The sequence below is a fragment of the Loxodonta africana genome, chromosome 2 (genome assembly GCF_030014295.1).
Source record: "Loxodonta africana isolate mLoxAfr1 chromosome 2, mLoxAfr1.hap2, whole genome shotgun sequence".
Lineage (NCBI taxonomy): Eukaryota > Metazoa > Chordata > Mammalia > Proboscidea > Elephantidae > Loxodonta > Loxodonta africana.
This window is the reverse complement of record NC_087343.1, coordinates 46,400,406-46,406,527: the sequence shown is the minus strand read 5'-3', so window position 1 is coordinate 46,406,527 and position 6,122 is coordinate 46,400,406. Positions and strand designations below refer to the sequence as shown.

General features: G+C 40.9%; 1 long non-coding RNA gene across 1 annotated transcript in view; it reads left to right on the top strand.

Annotated features, from left to right (window-relative positions):
- Positions 1–320: 320 nt before the first annotated feature.
- LOC135228110 (uncharacterized) overlaps positions 321–6,122 on the top strand; it is a 102,201-nt gene continuing 96,399 nt past the window's right edge. Inside the window, exon 1 of the long non-coding RNA XR_010318423.1 lies at positions 321–721. This is a non-coding gene — a long non-coding RNA (uncharacterized LOC135228110). The remainder of the gene's footprint in view (positions 722–6,122) is intronic.

The window sequence follows — 6,122 nt, the reverse complement described above, 5'->3', positions numbered from 1 at the left end:
TTCCTCTGAGTCTATTTTGACTTATAGCAACCCCATACCATAGAGTAGAACTGCCCTATAGGGTGTCCTAGGCTGTAATCTTTACAGGAGGAGATTGCCAGGTCTTTTTTCTAGAAGGACAGCTGGTGGGTTCAAACCTCCAACCTTTCAGTTGGCAGTAGAGCACTTAACCATTGTGCCACCAGGACACCTTGAGACATTCTATAGGCATCCGTTTATCTTCCTTCAGTCAGCCTTCAAGGTAAAAGCTGTATCCTAAACATTCTTAAATGAAAAAAAAAAAAAAAAAAAGAAACCAAACCCAGTGCTGTTGAGTCGATTCCAACTCATAGCGACCCTATAGGACAGAGTAGAACTGCCCCATAGAGTATCCAAGGAGGCCTGGCAGATTCGAACTGCCAACCCTTTGATTGGCAGCCGTAGCACTTAACCATTACGCCACCAGGGTTTCTAAACATTCTAAGCTTCCCCATTTACAATTTGTCAGCACAGGCTTATTTTTAATTAACCGATGTTTTCAGTGTGTTTAACCTCTAGGGATAATAAGATCTGGACGCTTACCACTCTCTAACTAAAGCAGTATTTTGCAATAGAATTGACAGGTTTATTTGATTGTATTCTCCAGCCAATTCAATCTGCCTCTTACTTGGTTACAGAGCTCAAGAGTCTGATTCTGTGTGGGAGGTACAAGAGAATCCAGCCAGCCGGTTGTGACTCCCAGGTAAGAAATTTACTTAAGCAATCCACTGAGCACATAGCTGTGCTGTCTACCTGTGAGTCTTTATGTGATAGTTATAATTAGGTACATATATGGTCTGGTAGGATTATTTTAGTCATGTATCCTTAACGTAAACAGAACAAGGATAGCATCAGATACTTAGTCCTCATAAAGCAATGCTCTTCCCAGGGCCACACCTTCTAGGAGTTTTAAGTAGCACAGCTTCAAAGAGAAATAGTTACCCAGTTATGTCTTTAGTTGACTCATTCCTTTTTTTGCTGACCTTTGGAGATAAAAAGTCAAAGAACCGTATATGACATAATTTTCAGATAGGAGTAATTTGTTCATTGAAAAGTGATTCAGAAAAAGAATTCATTGTATGGGAAGTCTCAAATTTTATCTTCTCAAATATTTTTGTAGTTGGTATTTTATGTAGTATCAATTTAGACTAATGTTTTACACAAACTATCAGGAGGAAGGGAACTAGATGACGGGGAAGTACTTGCCAAGAGTATTCAGAGTAATGATAATGGTATGGATGTGCTACTATATAGAGAGAAATTGGTGCGGAGATAGAGTTTGGCTGTCTTCCCTTTTGTTCCCCAGATTCCATTCCTTACTGCAGAGTTTTCCAAACTTATAAGCTCATAAGGACCATCTGGAGCACTTATTCCTTATGTGGGCCTCCTCTCAGACTATTGAATAGAATTTCCAATGGTAGGATCTGGTAATATGTATTCTTAACAGTCACTTGGGTTGTTCTTATGATCCAGCAAGTTTGGAAACTACTATTGTAGTGGATATGGTAGGTAACCTCTTTAATTACAACCAGCATTTTCATAATCTTTTAATTTTCAAAGTACATTCCATCTTAGTTTATTCTGTAAAGTAGGTAGGGCAAGTGCTGCCATCTTCATTTTACAGTTAGAATATTGTCAACTGACCTAATTAAGTCAACAAGTCTTAAGGTTTTGGTAGTGCCTTAGGCTGGCTTTTCTAGAGAAGCAAAACCAGTAAAGCCTATATATCTACGTATAGGGACAGATTTATATTAAGGAAATGGCTTACACAATTGTAGTGGCTGGAACATCCCAAGGCTGTGGGTCAGGATAGAGGCTTCTCCTGATTCACGTAGCTGCAGGGGCTGGTGAACCCAAGATTGGCAGGTTGGAGAGCAGGAGCCAGCTGCAGGATCCAAGCAGGCAAAAGCCAGAACATCTGCTAGTATTCGGATGCAGGCCACACCCCCAAGGAAACTTCCTTTCAGCTGATTGGCTACTCACAGCAGATTCCATCATTAGGGTGATCACATATAAATACTGAGAATCATGGCCCAGCCAAGTGGACATATAATCTTCACCATTATAGGTAGATAACAGGAGCAATCAAAGAAGTTTGCGGTAGTGAGGTTTAGCTACTCCTCCACAACTGCATCGCCAGGCTATAAGGACAGCACATTTGAGGTGATAATCTGCCGTGCATACAGACATTGCCTAGACATTTATTAGAGAAGCAAGCACAAAACTGGTTGGCCTGTAAATCAGCTGAAGCTCTAGTACTCTATCCTTTTAGGTTCTTTAACCACACTTCATAAGAAAGGTTCACATAAGGCATACACAACAACGCTCCAGAGGTTGGATTGTGCTTCCTTCTGAACTACTTGAGGGCCAACCAATTGGTGATCAAAGCTCAGATGTTATTCCCCAGGATTCAGGGTATAGGCTTCTGTGGATTCTTACGTTCTGTTAAGGCAAAGATGAGAGTATCTTTAAAATATTTTAGCTAATCCACATCTTGAATACTATTAACTTCACCAGTGAGAGAGCCAATTCTAACATTCTTCATACTAATATATTAAGCAGCAGAAAAACCTTTTATAATTTTCAAAGATGTTGTGTCTCTGCCTGACTTGAACATTTTCACCTTATCACATTGTGTAAGTCCTATTTATTCATTAAGATATAAATACACTCACCACCCCTTTTTGGAAGCATTTCCCGATCTTGCAAAAGTTTGCCACTCAAAGTCTGGTCCACAGCTAGCGCCATTGGCATCACCTGGGAGCTTGTTTGAAATGCAGATTCTTGGTCCTATCCAATGCCTACTGACCTAGAACCTGTATTTTAACAAGACTCCTAGTGATTCAGAGCACAACAAAGTTTGAGAAATACTATTCTAGAAGTTAAGTGCCCCTCATTTGTGCCTTCTAATATATCATAAAACATGACTTTGCTTCTCTTAGAGAACTCGCCACATTGAATTACAAAATAAATAATTTTTGCCTATTCTTCTTGGTCGGTCATTATGGCTCACTCATCTCTGCATTCTTATTACCTGGCACATATTGGATGTTCAATACATATTGCCCAAGGCAACAGCTAGTTATTCAGCTCTGAATGCAGGTTTTTCAGACTTCCAACTGCCTTATGCATCCTCACACGCTCAAAGTTGGAATGTGAGTTAGAAGACTGGGGACTGGCCAGCTTCCTAGGGTTACCAGTGAGAATGAAGTAGGCGTTGGACCTAGGTGGGAAATTTATGAGGTGTGGATTTGGTCTCCAGATCTCTGAATGGGCACAGGCAGAGTTACCTAAGCAGACCATGTATACCAGGGAATATTTTTCTTCCAACCCACCCAAGATATTAGCTAGATTCCAGGTAGGAAAAGTTACAAATTATAACAGAGAGTTTCACTAGACTTGCTCCCTCAAACATATAATTCCACTATAATCCACATCTTGCCTTTTCTTTTAAATTCGGTTAAGACCAATGTGAGGCTCAGTGTCTATGTTTTGAATGGGGCAGGAGAGCACCAAGAAGTAGCAGGTACCAAGGACGCATCTTCAGTTTGGAATCAAGTGTTTGGAATGAGTGGATAGATTGAGGGTCTAAGTTGCCAGGTCAAGCCTGGGTGTCTAAGAAATCAGCAAAAAGTAGAAAGGAACAGGTAATAAGAGGTTACATCAGAGTGGGGGAAGGTCCCAGTCAAGGGACTGCAGGCACAAAATATCTGAACAGGGCTTGTTCTACATCTTCCTCTTTCAACCAAGGCTCTTTGCAGATGTGTACTATTAACTAAAGATGGCTAAAGGTAGAGAAGGGGTTTGGGGCCACCATGGAAATATAGAACAGTTTTGAGATTTAGCCAGAATCCAGCAGATGGAGTAGAATAATATCCATCCTGGGATTAAGGAGAAAACATTTTTTCTTCCTCTACTTTGATTGGCCCTTTGGGGCAGTGATCACAACCTAGGGTGGGAGGGGTGCCGTTTACAGGTTGAGAAAGGTTACAAGGCTAGTCAAGTCTTTCAGCCTTAGGCAGGGGATTTAAAATAGAATGCCCAGGGAAGCCAGGCAAGTAATACACAAAACCGAACCTAGGACAGAGGGGCAGTGATGTAATGCAGAACAATACCCTGTTTGAAGGATCAGCTAGCTACTCATCAGCTCCAACTGATAGTGTCATGTGGAAATCTGGACCCATGGTTTCTCAATTATACAAATCCTAAATCCATAGTTTTAAATCTCTGCATCTCCATTTTTAGACCTTGACAACTGATTGCAACGATTCCAAATATGTTGCTAGGAAAGGCTAGAGTTGGTTTGCTGGTTGCCAGCTTTTGACCTCTGGACTCGGGAAACTTTTTGGCTGTGGGGATTTCAGGATGTCTGTCTCCTGGGGCTTTGGGTTCTCTTATGTTGTCTTAACAACCACAAAGGCTTGGATAGAAACCAAAGAAATGGAAGCAAGAAGTTAGCTAGTTAGGGATTGTTACAGTTGAAATGAAATTAATCATCTCACTCTAACCACCTCCTAACTCATCTGAAACAAAAGCAAATAAACACAAGTGAAACCAAATGAAAGGACAGCCAAAAATCTCATCTTCTCCCTCAGTGTTCCAAATCTCCATTGATGCCACTGATTACCTACTTACTTGTCCAACTAAGAACTCTGGGAGTCTTCTTTGACTGTTTTTTCTCACTTAGCCTTAACGTCCTATGATTATTCATGCCCTTTAGATTTCATCCCCTAAACATTCACATTTTATCTCCTCTCCATCCCTCTTGCCATTGTACCATATCAGGTTCAATCATATTTTGCTTGGATTATTTCAAAAGCCTCTCTTTTGGAAACTTAAACTGATCGCATGAGGAAACGGCTTAAAGAGATTCTGTAAATTTTCCTCCAGATATAGTTTGTGGCCAGGGTCTGTGGCTGAATCCATAGAGACTGTTTAGCAGGTCCTTCTCACCTGGGGAAATGTCCCTGGTGGCACAAATGGTTTGCACTCAGCTACTCATCTAAACGTTGGCACTTCGAACCGACCCAGTGGTGCCGTGGAAGAAATGCCTGGAAATCTGCATCCATAAATATTACAGCCAAGAAAACCCTATGGAGCAGTTCTACTCTGTACACACATGGGGCTGCCGTGAGTTGGAATTGACTCCATGGCAAAGGGCATTTCTCATCTGGGGTAGGTGAGGCACCAAGATTTTTTAGCAGTGAGTGAGTCTGCTGGAGTAATTCCCAATTCTGGATTAGAACAGAGTAGCACACAGGCCAACACTGCATTACCAGTCTCTTTTCCTTTCAATTCTCATGGGTCAGCACTGGCTACATATCTACATATTTCTGAAAGTAAGGTCAATAATGAGATGAAGCAAATCAAACAATCATTGTTTTACTCCATATTTCTCACCAATCCCAGTAGCCCATTACAAACTTGAATGTCCATTGGTTAGATAGCTTTGAGATTCATAGATCAAATTATTAATTTTAGGTAGAATGTGATGTGGAGAAAGAGACCTTCTCTGGTTTGAAGGGTTAATTTAGGGGCACCTTCTGGAGGTTTATATCTTCTAGGTCTCATCTGACCTTGAGTATATCTCCACCTGAATTTAGAGACCATCTGAAGAATAGATTTGATGCATTGAACACTAGTGACCGAAGACCAGACGAGTTGTGGAATGACATCAAGGACATCATACATGAAGAAAGCAAGAGGTCACTGAAAAGAGAGAAAAGAAAGAAAAGACCAAGATGGATGTCAGAGGAGACTCTGAAACTTGCTCTTGAGCATTGAGCAGCTAAAGCAAAAGGAAGAATTGAAGTAAAAGAACTGAACAGAAGATTTCAAAGGGCGTCTCGAGAAGACAAAGTAAAGTATTATAATGACATGTGCAAAGAGTTGGAGATGAAAAACCAAAAGGGAAGAACACGCTCGGCGTTTCTCAAGCTGAAAGAACTGAAGAAAAAATTTAAGCCTCGAGTTGCAACAGTGAAGGATTCCATGGGGAAAATATTAAACGACGCAGGAAGCATCAAAAGAAGATGGAAAGAATACACAGAGTCATTATACCAAAAAGAATTAGTCGCTATTCAACCATTTCAAGAGGTGGCATA